A 17,909-nucleotide genomic window follows, 5' to 3' on the forward strand; every position below is an offset into this window, starting at 1 on the left:
TTTAGAAGACTAATACTAAAGTAAATAAATATTATAATTTATTAAATATTATTAAATTCACTGATATTTTTTCTGTAATATTCAGAACCATAGAAGCCTAGGGAAAACTAGGCTTAGTTAGAAAGTTAGTTAGTTAGGCTTAGCTAGAAATTAGGAGAATTACATACATCCCAAATGAAAATGTTAAGCAACATTAAAGAACAAAAAAAAAATCAGAATTTCTCCACCACAGTTTGAAGAACACCACCACATTTTTAAGATAAATGGTGGTTTTGAGACATTCCAGAAGTTTGCAGGCTACAGAAACACAAAATTTCTTCACTGTTATGTGCTGGGGGCGGGGGGAAGAGTAACCTCAGCCTGTAAAACCTCATTAATGGGCAAATAGTAACTCCCTATGAAGAATACACATAAACTGAATCCTGTCTCTTGAGGTGAAAAACCTAAATCTGATAGCATGAATTACACCCTGTGATGGAGCTGCCTTGTACAAATATGCAGCCTGTTCTCTTGCAGGGACACTTCCTAGAAGTAAGTAGCTGCTTCCAGATGGATGCTGTGAACATTAATGAAACTGCTCAGTTCAAATGTCGATGGAAAGTAACTTCCCTGATGTCAGCAAAAAGAAGCCAGCTCAAGAGAAAGGAGAAAGCACTCAGGTAGGAAAATGACACAGCAAACCTCAAACTAAATTAGGCTGCTAGAACAAAAACTGGAAAAGGAAGGGAAAAAAATGAAATCGGTTCTAAACACTGACTGCACCTGGGCTGTGAACTTCCAGCCCAGTTTCCGAATACCTGAAATTCAGCTTTATGAACTGTTTTCCCTACCTGGCACTTTACTGGGGAATACGGCAACAATGGCAATACAGTTGGATTTGCACCGCAGTAGGTCTGCCCCCTCGGCCAGCATGTTGGTCAGTGCCAATTCAGTCCAGAGACTGGAAAATAAATGCACAGAGAAGTGTCATTTGATGCTGTATTCATTCTGCCTCATTGCAAGCAGCCTTGCTCAGGGGAGATTTTTTTCCAATCCTGTTTATGCTCAGGGAAGTGGGAGGAGGGAACCTCTCTCTGAACTCCCCAATTCAGTGTAATATGCTGAATTATGCTAACCAGAAACTCTGTGTTAGTGAAGCATCTGTCTTCGTAAAGTTACCTGTGTTCTTGTTTGGTTTGGGATGGATGAATCCTCCCAGAGCCAGACTCAAAAGCTAATTTCTAGCAACAGGATTTGTCAAAACATGAACTAAAATCTCCTAGAAAGGACCTGGAGGGTTTTAATAAGAACTGAGGGAATCAAACCCTCCTCAAGTTTGGGGACTGGACTTTAGCCCAGGATTGTCAGAAACACACAATCCCCACAGCCAGATTTACAGTTGATTTAGCAGCTTCCATTGTCAGCAGTCCACAAGGGCAAAGCAGCTTAATTAATACCAATCACTCTTTATAACAACAGTGAGCCTTGCCAAATCGATCGGAGGCTTGCACTGACCCAGGACCGCTTCTTAGCGCACGTACCGGGGACTTGTGGCATGTTGTGCGTGGACAGACGTCAAAAGCATCCTTTCCAGATTTACTTGTGTCTGATCGCTCACCCATGCAGTTTCCTACATAGGGAACTCAAGAAACAGAAACATGATCTCAGGGAAGGGCCACGCAGAGAGCACAGGCAGGGAAAACAAGGAAAAGAACACGAGACTCACGGGCAGCAGCTCTAAGGAGCTGCCTGTCAAAAGGAGTGAGAACAGCAACATTGATTTCTGGATGCGTCCACAATGCCGAGCATAAACAGCAAGGCAGAGTAAAATCGCTGCCATGAGATAACAACAAATCAATGTCTCCAGGAATTTTATAGACAGGAAACTTTCTGCTTCCGAGATGTGAACTGAAGTAGAATGAGCGTAATGTTATCAGCTACAGAAAAGGGACAAACTTCATTAGCCAGATGCAGCATGATAAGTTGCAGCGCAAAAATGGAGGCATTTTTGTGGACATGTCTTCATGTCTTCAGGCCTTACCAAGACATCAGAGCTCCACAATGCAATGCTGAAAGCAGCACTGGCCAAAGGACTCGCAGGGGGAACCAAGCCATACCAGGCAGGAAAGCCTAGGAAGCCCTGCAAATCCTTCCCCAGCTGCTTCGGGCAGGCATTGGTTTCACCGAGTTCTGCAGTATTTTGTCGGTGTGTGTCTGTTGTCGGCCTGCAGAGACAGAGTTGAAGTCGAAGTGCCACCCTGAGCATTTTTCTGGGGGTGCATCTTGCATCTTGACTTTTTCAGGTCCGGCACATTCCAGGTTTCCCCAGGGCATCCTTTTTCACCTGGCCCCCCACAAGGCAAGCTTGGCCACTTGCCACAAATCACCTGACGTTCAAAGGCCTAGTCAGGTCAGCAGAGGAGGCTGTAACCTTCCTGTGGGACTGCCAGGAGCCCCCGGCGAAAGACCACGGGGCAGGCACAGGCTCACTGCCCCACGTTTGGGGTGCACGGCCAGAAGAACCCCCATGTATCTGCAGGCAGCCAACCTGCACCGGCATACCAGCACGTGTGCTGCCTGGCGCACGCCCCAGCAGAGACACGGCAGCATGGACTTCTCAGTGATGCAACGTGCACCTTAAAGTCAAATCTAGTCCTATATTTTAAACAAATGAATCCCTTTCCTGCCTTCTTCCCATCACTTCCAATCACTTGCGCTGTGAGCGCTGTGAACGCCTCAATTCCTCCTCGCTCTTCATTCTTCCAATTTATTTTTTGCCTTCCTTCCAGTCTGGAAAATGGATTTCTGTCCATTTCATTGCCTCAGAAAGTGTCAGCACCGTGATGCCAACAGAGACTTTTAAAATAAAGACAGCTATTTCCATTTGACTGAAGGAGAGCAACACAGGCTCGAAGCCGTGTTTCTGTCTTGCCTCAGGTTTGGGGAAGCTTTGCTTTACAAAAAGAAAAGCAATATTGAGTGAAATTGTCCTTGATCGTCTCTATTAATCCCTGGGAAGAATTAGCAGCAGCCTTATATTACACACATACATCTTCTGTAAGTAAAGATTTTAGGCTTTCTGTCTTATTCTCAGCTTTTAATAGAGACTCGACATGGTCTCTTTGGACACATCATCAGCACAGGTGGCAGAATTAGTGCCGTGCTTTGTCCAGACATTCCTTGGGAGATAAATTATAGCCCCTACAAGTAGTCAGGGGTTTTGAATCAGCGTTATGTAAATAAATGCTTATTTCTAGGAAGATACCAACTGCTCTAAAGAAACTGCAGCTGAAACAAGAGAGCTAGTTCCCATTAAACAAACCTTGCTAATGAGTTAATTATCCTGATGAGTAGGACTGAGGTCTAACTCACCCATATGCTATTTCCCCTCCACGGTCAGTCCAGCGTTGGTTGGTACGCAGATCCTGCCTCAGGGCAGAAGCCTCGAAACACCAGTGTGACATTGAAAGAAGGAAACAAAGAAGCATTAGAGGAGATAAAACCTGGAGCAGGCTGGAGAGGGCGAAGAATACGGTCACGCCAGCAGGGCAGGCGGCTGTCCTGCCTCTGACCCTCTGTGGCTCACCATCCCAATTCACGCCTACAGCTGGTGCGGATCATTTTGAGTACCCGTCCCCTGTCCTATTCATCCCGTGTCCAGCTCCTGCGCACCAGGGAGACGTTACAGATCGTGTACGCATCTTCCCTCAGTTCCCCTGCTTCCAACCTGGAGAGCAATTTTGATGCAAAAAAGGGGCGAGGACCTCAGGTCTCAGAGAGGGAAACAAGGGAACGGTAGCGAGAAACAGCCACGTTTCCTCACCCCACGATGCGGGCAGTGCCGGGAGCCCGGAGATAACCCAGGGCCGGGGCCGACGCTGCCCAGACCTTGTACCGACACGGAAGCAGGCTGCCCTCGCCCTGGCGAGGTCTCCCCAGGTGACAGACACCCACGCACGGCAGCAAGCAAGAGCACGAGGGAGAAGCCCCCGGGGACACGCCGGGCGCAGGGAAATGGCCCGATGAACGCGCAGCGCGGGGCTGGCGCGGCCGGAGCAGCCAGGGCCGGCGCCGCGGAGCCGGCGGGGCGAGACTCGAACCGGCGACCCGGCGGGGCCGCGGGTGGCTCAGGGCGGCTCCGCTCCGGCCCGGGGCGCTGCGGAGTGCGGCGCAGCTTGGGTTGTACCGCCCCCCTGCTGGCGGCGTGCGGCGGCGCAGGCGGCTCCGCGGGGCAGGGTCTGCCCCGGGGCACGGCACCCCCCCCCGCCCGGGGACAGGCACCCCCCGGGGACAGGGACCCCCCACCTTGGGAACAACGCACCACCCAAGGATCAGAAAGGGTGTACGGGATCAGTGCCGAGCAGCAGCAGAAGAGTTTTTGCTGGAGCCTGATGCCGTTTAACGCCTGGCTGAAGCGCCGGTGTTTACTCTGTTAGAGCTGGAACTGAATGTAAAGCGGTTTGGGCATGTTATGCAGAAAATTATTTCAAAGACACGCACGGGATAACAGTCTTCTAAAGCAACTCACAGTAGGGTCAAATTGATTCCCCTGCACAAAAATGCAACAGGGACAAAAAAGGGAGAGATCATTTAATTCCCCTTTAACTCTGAAAAACAATTTGATGCCTATCTGACACACTGCAAAGAACTAAGTATCAACCTAGAAAACAAATATAGCACACTGGAGCGAGTCACACACCAGGCCCTAGTATTTCACACTATAGAGTGAAGTTAAGAAAAAAAAAAAATTGGTTCAAGGCCAATTTCACTCACTCACACAGTAAAAACAAGACTTTGTTAATGTTGGAACAGCACAGATTGATCCATTAACAACATCCACTAACAAGCTCCACAGCCAGAGCTCCTTACATACACAATGGCAATATACTCACCTACACAGGCATGCCGAAGGTACCCCGCCATCTGCGAGCAAGCAGCCCCACGGCACTGCGGGAAAGCACAGTACGTTACTCAGCTGCATAGCAGCAAAAAAGGTGTCATGGTTAAAAACTCACCGCCATCTAATTAAAACCTAAATAAGGTTCCACAGTTGCTTTTAGCATCCTATCATTTAGCAAGAGAGACCCTTTGTAAACATTTGGGGGCACAGATGCTTACAACTGGAATTTGTGCGTGAAATTACCAAGCGCTCTGCTGAGACGTTTCAGCTGGATCACCACAGATAACGAAATGGCTGAACCACAGCACGCAGCCGTTAATATTGTCTCCAAAATGAAGAACTAGATTCTTCAAGGCATCGCCAGGCTCTGGTAATTTCCAGCAGCCTCTGCTGACTGCAGATGCTCAGACCATAAATAATCACTACACATTTTTGCTGCCACTGATATTTTATTGCCTGAGGCAACCACTCGCTGGTCTGCCTCCGAGATAAGGCCGGGAGAGCTTCAGAGAGTTTGGGTACTTTGAGTGGAATCTTCTCAACATCAAAGTCCCAGTAGGGTTTTTAGTGAGACTTTAGAAACCAAGTTAAGGATTTTTAATGTGCCATACACCAACTAGCATCAAAGCGACAGCCATCTGCGGGGAACTGCTGTTTAACAGAGTCACCGATAGCACGGAAATAGAGCTGAACTAAACAGCTTCATCACTAGTATTTTGAGAAACTTTTATGTACAGGAGATGAGCACTCTGGAGGTTTATCTGGAGCAGAGAGTCTGAACAAAAAAATTGACTTCCCTATTTGCCATATAAAATTACTCAGATGAAAATGAGGTCTTGAGATTCTTTGAGCTTGTGCCGTGCAGCTCAGAATAAATATTCTTATTGAATTATGATACTTCACAGCCTTCACACATGGAATCAAGGTCATCTTTAACAGTTAGCAAGAGAGCTCTGCTCTCTGATCTTTGCTATTTCAGGACACTTTTTTTTTTTTTTTTTTTTTTTTTTTTACAGCAGAAGTTATTGCTAAGCCAGGGCTACCTGGGCTGTCAGGAGAGAGACCGTGTTTAATATGACCACAGGCATCAGCAATATTGCTGCACGGGAAACACGGCCGTGCTGTTCAGACTTGGACTCTGATAAGACCGGTGACTTGTAAATCATTTTCTCCTGTTGTTCATTTCTTCCCAGGAACCATGAGCATCTTGTCACTCGCACCGAATTCTCTGCATGCCTGCAACACCGCGCCCTTCAGAACCGGCAGCGAAGAGGCTCGTGATCAAATACCCAGGACTTCAGGGTCACGGCGCTGCCTTCCCTAAATCACGCCAGCAGCGAGGGCAGCGCCTGTACCTCAGCTGCAACAAAGAGCATCTGTTTTGTCAACCAAAATGCAATTCAGCAAGGAGGAATCCAGGCGCTGCTGTTGCATTGTTAGCTTTATTGCTCTCAGCAACACAAGCTGCTTTTCTGGAAGCTGGAGCGACTATATGTTTTCCGCCAGTTACCTCTATTTTATAGAGAATAATTACGACGAGCAAGGGCAAAGAAATGCCACTGTGGCAGAGCAGGATACATGGCTCCCTTCTGCAGCACTCCACACCCCAAACGAATGTGAAATGCCTGCTGCCTCACACAGGTGATTGGACATTTAAAGACATAACACACAGAAAACAAAATCACGGCAGTTGTCTGTCTTGCCTGCGATACGGTAATGGCTTCAGATCTACACGATTCTCTCACTTGTTTTCGCCAAGCCATGATGCAAGGAGGAGATAAGACATTTTGAGACTTAATTTTCTAAGGAGAAAAGCAGGATTCCTGATTAGATGCCTGTTCCTTGTCAAAGAAAACGTGCACCCAGTCCTACATTGCAACAACACTCTGTCTTCCTACCCCTTCACCTTTTCTTCTTTTTTATTTTTTAAAGTAATAGCCTCTAGCATCTTTTCAGATCAGCAGGCAACATGCCTACAGATGCCATGGCCCCATTGCTGAATATTATGCTGATGACATTTGTGCAAAGCAGCAAGTCTAAATTCAAATGCTTTGGACAGCTTTTCATAAACCATTCTGCTTGGACAAAAGCAGCTACCTGCTGTAAGCCAAGAGCTGGGCAGAAGCAGGATTCCCAGTTGCCATACAGCTGAAAAATCAAACAAATATTATTAACTTAATGCCAGCCCTGGGTGCCTCCACTAGCTATCAAGGCCACCTTCGGCTTTGCTAACATGCAGTGACTTGTAAAAGGCTGAGCTGAAGCAGTATTTCATGGATTGAATTGCTTCAAATCCCCAAGGAACAAGTGTCAGGACTTTCAATAGCTATAGTGTTAATAATAAAACAGGGACCTCTTCCAGTATCAGAGCACAAACAGTAGTTATTTCTCTTTCAAAGCTTTGATTCCTAAAACCTTTCTTACATTCAGCTTGACATCAAAACACCCATCTCATTCACTCAGACTGTCACAGGAGAATTGTGTGCTGCTATTAGAAATAGCCCTGAGGTGAATTAAGAACAGCCTGTAATGATGTTCCACTACAGCAACTTTATTTCTACCAAACCAAATAAATGAGCAATATTTTATCTGATGTGCCTTGGCTCAGCAGAGAGCGGCAGCTGCTCCCCATATGATTTATTGAATGGATGTTTTCTAAATAGCCAAAGTCGGGCTCTGAAGCCAGTCACAAAATCTCCTATTCATAACTGCCCAGCACAGAGATAGGGAGAGAGAAATTCAGATTCTGGATAGTGGCAAGTTTGGGCATGAACCATTTTATTTGCAATTTTTTCCCCTATAAACAACAACACACATGCAAGAAACTGTATAACAAAATCTATAAATATTGATGCTCAACAGCTGGCAGCAACAATACAGGGCACAAACAAACCTCTTGTTATACAAATGCAGAAGCAATCCGGTCCCTTTCAGTCCGGCAAGAAGTCAAGGGAACATTGGGTGTTCGAAGGCACATAGAGTGCCTCCAGGAGACTGCTGGATGGAGGGTAAGGAAAGGGTGGAGGGTGGCAAGGAAATACCGACCTTGATACGTTTTTGGAAGTGGTACAGGCAGCACCTCCCAGCACTGCGGTCACACTGGGGTACAATACCGTCACATACCCAGTACGCTGGATTGCTGTACCAGTTGCCCCAGAAGAGCCAACCCCTGGCACTGGGGTGAGGTAAGCAGAAACAGAGTAAAATAAAGAAATCACATAAGCACAAGACTTCCAGCAAACAGGACTGTGGCATAAGCCGCTAAAGCAGGGATTTTTGGCTTCTCGAGAACTGGCAGGAGGAAGTATATTTTGACATTGGCGATTCAAATATGGGATATTCTGCCAAAGGACATCTCTGAAGCCAAGAAGTTAATTAGATTCAAAAGAGGTCTGGACATTTACACAGACACTGAGGACACAGGGAAGCTTCACAGTGACCGGTAACACATTTCAAGGATATTACACTTTGGTGGGCTCCAACGCCTACTCCCAGAGACTCTGAGACCAGAACCGCGAGGAGAGGCAGACGGGTGGTTTCACATGTGCTGCAGCGTGCTGGTACCTCCCTCTGAAGGGCCTGAAAGCAATAGCTGTCAGCAAGAAGTGACAGTCCCGAACGGACAGAGATGATCCGTTCAGGGTATTTCAATTATTTTAATGCCAGAGCAAAGAGAAAAGCTGACGAGGGCAGAGCAAAATCCTGACAAGGCAGCAAGTGCCCGGCGTACGCAGCACTGGTATTCCTGCCCCGAGATGTGAAATACGCCCAAATATTTATAGCCCGAGGAATGCCAAGCGCCCAGTTCCGTGCACTGGCTGAACGTTTGCTCCGGGAGTAGGAACGCCATCCCTGAACTGCCGGGGATAAGGGAGCGAGGGGCCCGCTGCGCTGCGCCGAAGAGACACCGGCTCCAAGAATTACCATCTGTGGAACTGCTGATAAAACATAACCAGGCTGGGAGGAAAGCTCAGACGGCATTCTTTTGTTGGCTTGTAGTTAGCATGTTAGCCCTGTCTCTAATGAAACTTCAGGGCAGCTTTAAGGAAAAAATAGCTTAAAACATTCACAAAATGCTCACAAAGGCTTGTCCTGATGCCAGTTCGAGTCCCTCTGTGCCGATTTCCAAACCAAAGAAACCTTTGATGCCAGCGGGGTGCACGTTCACCACAATATTTCACTCCACGGCTATTACCAAAAAAAAAAAAAAAAATTCTTTGATACTTTGCCCTCGACTAATGTGCACTTAAAGAAATAAATAACCACCTGGCCTTGCCATTGAAGAGTGGCACAAACATTTCCACAAGCAGATTATTGACCAGAAGTACAGAAGCCAAGTTATAAACGGGTTAGTAATTCAATAAACAAAACAGTAAAGAATTTCAAAACAGACCATACAAACCCCATTTTACCTGCCCTCCTACAAAGGTAGTCAAATAACTATTTATGAGATTATAGCTACCTATTTTCTATGCCATTCAACAAAAAGAAGAAAAAGAATCAAGATAAAAAGAGGGCATATTTTAGCTGTAAAGGATTTATTCATTCAATTTACATTTGAATCAATTATCCAGGCAAAGCTCAAACACTGCCAACGTGATTTAGGTGACTGAACACACACCATAAATAGCACAGCATTCAAGTCATATAATCCGTATCTGCAATTTCTGGATAGCTTCATGAGCAGGAAGAATATCCTGACTCACAGCGTGCCTTTATTTCTGAGGAGCAGTGCGCTGTGCTGTAGTCGGGAACAGAGCCTCTGAAACCTCTCATTCAAAGAAAACCCTTCGTTTTACATTCAGCCCAGTGGACTAGGGATAAAATCCTGGAAGGCTGGGTCAAGCACGCCGGCTAGGACCAGCGCTGAGCACGAGCTGAAGAGCCGTACGAGAGCAGGGCAGGGACCGACCAGGCTGAGCGGGCAGTTTGCCTTCCCGCTGAGCAAGCCGCAAAGCCATCCTCGCTGACCGCTCCCGGAGCGGGCTGGGACCGGCAGAGCCCCTCGCTCGTGCCGTGCTCCGAGGAGACGGCAAACGGCATGACTGCCTCTTGCAGGTTTTGACAAGGATGGATGTTACCTACAGAAATTTTGTCCACGGTGCTTGGCAGCAGCCAGGACGCAGCCAGGCACTGGGCGAGCAGACCTGTTTGTAGAAAGTTGATCTCATTTACTTTGTGGAAGATGGAAGGGAGGTTTTGCAGCTATTTTCTGTCCACAGAAAAGGAAGAGAGGTGTGGAGGCCACCACTAGCCCTGCAATACCACCTGCTGCCCGGGCAGAATTCCAGCAGCCTACCATCACGTTTTGACACACATTTGTTGGGCTTGATCTCACGCCAAGGAAAGGTTGAACACAGTCAATTCACGGGGGTATCTGCGCAGCTCTGCTGCGTGAAGAGGTGGGAGGAAACCCTTCTGCTACCCTGCAGTGCATCTGCTGCTCTCGCTGCTCTCCGCGCACCGTTTCTCGTGGGCTGCGTGCGAAGTGCAGCCGCTCGCTCCCTCCCTGGAGAACAACAAATTGCTGGTTTGGGGGAAAAGATCGCAAGGAAGGTGCTGGCAAAGTACAGCCATTTATGTAGAGCAACCAAAAGAAAGCAGGAGCAATAGTCAATGTCCCAAAACTTTCCCTTGAAGCACATAACCAAGTACGACACCGGTTTGGAAAGCAGCACTTCTAGCAAAATATATTTTTAACAAAGAGACTGTTTAGATCCTCCGTACTTCCTTAGCTGTAACTCAAAAGCAGACACAGGAGTTTTTCCCACCATTAAAATAAAGTAATCAAAGCTTTCAAATAAAGAATTACCTGAATTAAAATATCTTCAACTCATGACAGTATTTCTCTTTACTGGTCAGTGTCAGTGACACAACAGCAAGCAACTCATCCTGTACCTCAAGACTTCCTTTTTCTTGCAGTAGTTACAGCACACAATACATCTCTAGGAGAACAACAGATGAAAAAAAGCCCAACTAATTTCACAACCAAAGAGCGAACCCTCTCTTCTGCTAATTTTTTCTTTAGTAGAACATATCTACTCTGCGATAGAGTTTAGCCTTGTACCAATGCAAGAAGAGAGACAAAGAATTATGAAGCTATGAATCCCATTAGCATCAAAATGCAGCTATGGAGACAAGAGGATTTTACAGAGATAAGATATTTTTCGGAAGAGTACTGGGAGGAGGAAAAATTTCTTTTACAAAGCACTCATTTTTCATAGACCTGGAATCCACAGCACATTATAAAACTGAATTTGTTGCTGTTGTGTTTACTTTACGGCATTAATCACTAAAAGCTTGCTTAGGTGGGCAGGAAAAATCCATTTTCCATTGTATTAGCTTCATACGATTTAAGGAGCCTTTCAAGACCCACATAAACGCAAGTAAACACTCCTGAGTCTAGCCGGTCCTGTGCTAGCCTGGGCACACGGCTGCACAGGAACACATCCAGCTGGACCTGCCTTCTGCAGACATACCTGCGCTGCCGCTCCAGAAGGCAGAAAGCACTTAAATCACAGCAGCTCCATCTACCCAACGTTTGATTTAAAGCCCTTCGGAAATTAGTATTTCCAGAGCCCTGTTTCCAGGATTGCAGGGGCACAGTTCTGTTTAGTCCTACGTCCTTGGACAAGTGGTAGAATTCATAGGCGGAGCAAATGCACGGAGCAGAGAGGCACAGACAGAAGGGACCGGCGGGTGCGACAGAGGGGAGAGGTGTCGTTTAAGCCACATCCTGGCTGCAATGCACAGGACATGTTTCCGAGGACAACGACCGCCTGCTCATAAATCCGTCGGGCAGCAAGCAGAATGGGCCAGCTACTGTTTAGGGACAGGAGACGCCTCCTCAGAGGTATTTGGTTCTGTGCAGCTTCTGCTGGACATGATATTTTAAAAAACACGGTGTTAAGAAAAGCTGCTAAACATCAAGATACTGCAGGGAAGGGGGAGAGGAGACTCACCCTGTATCCCAGAGGGTTACCTGTGCAGGGGAGCAGTAAACATCTTTGTGTGCAGTCCTGGGATCTGGAGTTCGGGGATTTTTCTGACTGACATATGCTGAATAAACAGAGATCTCAACGCCCTTGGCCTGCCCAGTCTCCCTGTTAAGGTTTGACTAGAACCAGGATGGGGGACAAAGGGAAGTACCAGAAAGGTTCAGTACAGATATTTAACAAATTTCTTTCGTATCTGCAAAAAGCTCATGTGCATTTACAGTACAGGAATATTGCTCCAGTGACAACATGCTGCCTTTACTCAGTTCTTAGTAAAATTACCTTATTACAACGTGAAGGAACAGATGGATTTGGTGCATGCATCTGGAGATAAACAAACCTAAGTCAGGTGTATGCAGAAACATGCACCAGGGCTTTTGAATTTTACTGTTCAGTCCCCCAGACAACCACATCTTCATACAATATATATCCATTGCTTTAGCACATAAACAGCACAGTCGAAGAACCAAACCGATGGTTGTGTACATGGAAGATTCCTAATACCCAGCTTGCCTTTTAAGAATTAACACAGGTAGAATGTGCAATTGCTGCAGCAGAGAGCAGACACTTGAACTGCTCCAAAAAGGGAAAAAACAAACAAACAAACCCCCACCAAAACCCCTCTCAGCTTGTATAATTTGGATTTTGACTAATGAGAAATCAGGGAAGAAAACATCCCTATGGACTTACAGTTGATTCCCAGAACAAAAGCTCCCAAAGGGTCTTGAAGAAGGTTGATCTGAAAAACAAAAGATGACCTCATAAGACAGTCAGAAGAACGCATTGCTGAAATCCCATCCCATGTCATCTAGTAGGAAGTGGATTTCTGCTAGAAAGGCTTTGCACCTTGTTGCCATGTTAGCAGGAGCCAGTGTGAAAGCTGTTTTGGCATGGCATGGCATTGTCACGGGTTTGTCCCCCACTCCTGCCCCTAACCTGCTGCTGGGCTGTTCACTGCCACTCCGTAAGCTGTTCGTACACAGCTTCTTGCAGAAACGATCAAGAAAACTGTTGTAAAATTTCAGACTCGCAGATGACACTCAGCTCACACTTACTTCTAGAGGTATTTCAATGGAGTAATTATGCACTTTGCGTGGCTTGAGCACATATGATTTTCCCTCTCTCAAACGCAATTAGAGCTGCACAGAAGCAGAAAAAGATTTATGAACGAAACACCAGTAGAATCAATATATCAGATCAGATGGAAGACCATGATTTTGAGCTGCTACTGAACTATATTAAACCTCCTAAATTAACTTAATTAGGTGTCAAAACAAGTCTGCTGGATATATAAGAGAGATTTGTTTTTAAAAAACCCTCAGTCTAGTTTAAAGAAGCAGACCCAGCTCCCAATCAACATTGCTCCTCCAATAAACTTTTAAAAACTGCGTATACCTTGAGATACCAGCCATCACCGCAAAAGTTTTCTTATTTATATATACATTTATATTTAGATAACAGGGATGTCAGTATTCAGCAATTGACAGACAAAAAACAAATCAGAAATATCAGTCAAAAACTGATTCAAGAGAAAATAGGGAGACAATTTAGGATGGAAACTAGCCTTTACATGCCTAAACTTCCTATAAGCCCTCAGTACAGCTGCAATTAGCTCTTCACAGATCTGGATGGAAACAGCCACATCAGAAGACATTGAACTTTTTATATATATATATATATAAACTACATCCCTGCCCTTCTTATTTCTCTTTTCCATGCATTTTTCACTTTCCATACACTTAAGGCAGCATTTAGAGTAGCCTTTCTAAACAATTAGCAAGCGCTCCCATGGTCCGCTCTGATCTGAAGCCAGTGACAGATCAATGTGTGTGCAGCTGGAACAGGAACATTGCATTCGGGGTGCCCACAGTGTCAGAGCCCACTGCAAACACCTGGACAGAAGGAAGAAAGCACGAGGGCATCTCCCCACCAGCATGATCAGGTGCACAGAGAAATTGGAAAGGAGCATCACTTACAATTTTTGTGGTGCAGCAACCTCCTACACCCAATGGAAAAGCAGCTTGAAAGTATTTTAGGCATCTGAAACATGAGAATGTTATTCCATTCCAGGCCCAGAGATTTAAGCTTAAGTCAGGGGAAAAAAAAACTAGGCCTGGATTGGTTTTCCTTTTAGCAGTGGCAGAATCTCACCCGTGCTGTCACACATTGTTTCGGAGATGTTGTTATTCATTAGCACCGCAGGACTGAGGAAAGATCTCCTCCTCCTCTAGAGATGGGGCACAGAAAGATAATGCGTGCTGCTCAGAAGGGTTTAAGGTGTAACAAAACTACGGTTCACTCTGTTCCCAGCAGGCACCTATCTGCGGCAGCCCTGGAGAGGCAACATGCTCATGGCCAGGAAGATAAACCAAGGTTCTGCCCCGTTTCAGCAGCGCGGGTTTGCAGAAGGGGGTCTCACGAAGCACGTGCTCCATGTCTACACCCGGAGGAACCGAGTGAGAATAATTCCTCTTCTCTTCCTCATGGCTCTAGGGAACATAATCAGAAATGATATGCACCTTGTTTTTTAACCCAAACAGGATGTTGTTTCTTAATGTGGCTTCCGTGCTTGCATCAATATTGCTGCAGACAAAAAGAAACTATTATGAAAAAAACCAAACCATTATCAGACAAAAGCAATTGGGAGAAAGAAGAGAGCTGATCATCAGATGATTTGAACCCAATTTAATGTTTTTAAGTGCTGCCTCCGGGCTGCTGCCTCAAGAGAGGGCAGTCTTAGCAAGCAGATGAACTCTACCCCTCTCCTGTGAACGGGGAGCAAACCAACCACAGCAGGCTTCCTTTCACAGCTCTCTCCAGGCCAGGCAAGCCCGCAACCAAGAGGCTGGTTCAAAAGGCTCATTGCTGAGAGCCTGCCACACCAAGGTCTGGACGCAGGGAGACCACAGCTGACAAGCCCCACCAGTCAGCCTGGGCTTGCACTGACAGCGTGCATTCCCCCTAACGTCCCCACGCAGCAGCACCGCAGACTGCAACGGCTGCATCCCAGCCTTCACGTCTACAGGGCCACGCAGTTCATACAATGTGCTGGGAATTCTGTATTTACCTAAAAAAGAGCATTTTCCCCCTGTCCAGGCGTAGGGTCGAAGCCTCTTAACAAAATACACGCCTGTAAGTTAGTCTAAAATATAAAATCGTTCACACCTAATGAAAGGCTGTGGAGAAGCAAAGAGTAGGACAGTATTGTGGTGAGCTGGCATCTGTGCAAGTCACTGCCTGGGCACAGAGGCAGAAGCGAACCTGCCAAGAAGAATTTCAGATCAAAATATTCTCAGTGGGTGACAATGTGATACGCAGAGACGTGGAGGAAACCTTTCTCCAGGAACTTGAACAAATAGCTATTCTGCTGGAAATAAATCCAAAACAAAGGTGGTAATAGAAAATAAGAGCTGTTGACAGGCCTTAGCACAGGGCTCTGGCCCACACAGACTTTTCTGCGTGTGAAAAATCAGCAGCACTCACCTCAGGCTTATTTTGACATCTATCAGACTTGCTCACCGCGCTATCTGGTGAGTGGTCTGCCAGCAGGACCAGCATGCTGCGGTTCAACCTGACAGGGACCGCGTCAGGGACGAGGGCATTTCCACTGCAGAGGCAAAGCCACACTGGGTATCTCCCATGCACCATCACAGCTCCTGGCAGCTGCTCTCTATAGGAAAAGTCAGGATTAAAACCCACTTTCCTCAAGAGCGACCACCACTGCTGCCCTTCCCGGAGCCTGCTTTCTGCACAGCCCTGCAGAGGAGCCTCAGTTTCCATCAGCACGAGTGGATGGATACACTGACACTTCTGCAGGGGAAGATGCATATTTCTCAGGTGACTGCTGTATCCCAAAGCTCTCAATCTGCTGCGAACACCTTTCAACCCCAATACGCTATGGCTACTCTTGACCAGAACGGGCAGCATCTTAGCTGGTATCTCACTGCCCCTTCACTAGGGCACAGACACCAGGAGCTGGGGAGCTGCCGAGAGATTGACACAAACCTGTATGGTGATAACAGTATCCAGTATCCTTGGGAAACCTTCCTGGCTCTTCATCATCTACCATCTTTAGGGACTCTGCATGTATTTGAACAAGAAGGGACCTAGGTATAGTGTTTCATTTCTGCAAAGTTTCTTGATGAAAAATTTCATTTCTTCTTCCTCCTCTTGCCCTTGCAGAAGCCTTCATTATACATTTCTTATGCTGCTGAAAGAAACGCAAACGCCACAAGAGCCTTCACAGACAGAACTCACCAAGTACCAAAGATACTGATAAGAGCAGAAAAAAAAACCTCCTTGACCCCAACTCCAAGGATACACCTGGCCTTGACTGGAAGAAGTGTAATATTCATGATGTACAGACTGTGAAATGAGGCAAGAAAACATAAGCAAAGGTATTTAGTCTCAGAGCATCCAGCAAAGCAGCTACTGAAGGGCCCTTTATTTGCTTTTAAAACATCAACAATACAAAAAAAAAAAAAAAAAAAAACAAAAAACCCAACACCCACACAGTTAAAGATGCAGAATAGCAGAAGGAACTGTCCCTAAACAGCCCTGTCAGGAAGCAAACTGCAGAGAGAAGATGGAGAGAAATGAGACTGGCTTTTGCAAGGCAAGTGTCCAAGGCTGCATCTTTTCTTGCCAAATAATAGACACATTTATTCAATAAAATGTTTTTTTCTTTTATTTTGCCTTGTCATTTCTCTCCAGATAATCCCTTGTAAATGGGGTCTTGGCTTCAAGTTGCTTGCAAAAGCCTCTCCCTCAATTAGCTTGTTGATCCTGCAGGCAGGCTGTAATGGATGTACTCAACACACCTTTACTTATCATGTAAGTTCCTCCTGCAGCCACCAGTTTTGCCCTAATGCATACAACACTCACTGCAGAGACACCTTTGTCTACAGCTGGGCCTCGAGACATTGTCAGAGGACAAAGAATCATGCAGAATCCTTTATTCTGTTTGCCACTCACCCATTGATAGCTACTGAATCCACCTTTAATTCTGGGAATGTGAATTTGTTCATTTCAGACTCAAAAAGGATATTCGTTGCATCTTCACAAGCTGTAAAGAAAAGCACTGCCATCAGGACTAATGCTCGGGATGCTGTAACTATGGAAGAGCATCTAAGCTGTCATTTTCTCACTTCTCCTCTTACGGGAGGTCACGCTCAAAGGAAGCACAGTGGAGGCTCTGCGTTTTCAGTCAGCTGAAGCTGCACACAACAGAAGTCAGATATCCAGATGCATGCAGTCGCACCCAAGGAAGCAAAGAGCTTGCGTGGTTTATTAGGGGCAGGGGAGACATTTGTGGTTTTAATTCAAGTGGATTGCAGCTCAAAAATAGCTGATGCTGCAGGATAGATGGAAAAACATAGTCCTTCAAAACTCAGTCAGGCTCAGGAGGAAGGGGTCTACGAAACAAGACTAGCTTAGTTTCCTAAAAGAGATGACATTTCAAATAACTGGGGACTTTAATAGGACATATAAAACAAACAGAGCAGTGAGGAAACAGACATGGAGAAATGCTTATACAATGTGCAGAGCAGCTGGGATAAAACTGGAGAGGTTTTACTCACCTTTCTCTTACACTTCTTGAGAGACAATGGTGCTTTCTGCATTTGAACCTTGCAGTGACATCAGCAGACCACACAGAAGACAGACTCAAACCATCATCTTCAGTCTTAATAACCTGCCAGTGACACTCCCATCAGTACAACAAAGAGAATTCTCCCTTTGCTGCCTTTCTTACTAATAATTCGGACAGACGGACAGGCATACCCAACAGTTCAGATAAGCGAGTAGAAAACCCTACAAATATTTAAGATGCTGTAACTTCTCTTTTTACTTTTTTCTCTAGAATAGTTCACCCAACATCAGCGATTTCAGGGTCTGAGAAGCAACTCAGAATTGCCTTGCAAACTATTTGAAGCATACTTTTAAGTAGTGTGAATCTCTACTTTTACTTAACACACTCTGGTCTGAGCAGGGAACGCTCCCTTACACAGGCTGGAAGCCAGAGGTCCTTCCCCCAG

General features: G+C 46.1%; 1 protein-coding gene across 1 annotated transcript in view; it reads right to left on the reverse strand.

Moving 5' to 3' along the window:
* LOC115339162 (BPI fold-containing family B member 4-like) overlaps window positions 1-16,249 on the reverse strand; it is a 33,623-nt gene extending 17,374 nt beyond the window's left edge. The window contains exons 1-7 of the mRNA XM_041122772.1: window positions 15,880-16,249; window positions 15,358-15,544; window positions 14,394-14,457; window positions 13,851-13,959; window positions 12,930-13,013; window positions 11,862-12,613; window positions 8,961-9,067 (exon numbers count right to left, since the gene is read on the reverse strand). The gene's annotated coding sequence lies outside the window, so the exon portion shown is untranslated. The remainder of the gene's footprint in view (window positions 1-8,960; window positions 9,068-11,861; window positions 12,614-12,929; window positions 13,014-13,850; window positions 13,960-14,393; window positions 14,458-15,357; window positions 15,545-15,879) is intronic.
* Between the last annotated feature and the right edge of the window lie 1,660 nt (window positions 16,250-17,909).

Source organism: Aquila chrysaetos, chromosome 3 (assembly GCF_900496995.4).
Source record: "Aquila chrysaetos chrysaetos chromosome 3, bAquChr1.4, whole genome shotgun sequence".
NCBI classification, from domain to species: domain Eukaryota; kingdom Metazoa; phylum Chordata; class Aves; order Accipitriformes; family Accipitridae; genus Aquila; species Aquila chrysaetos.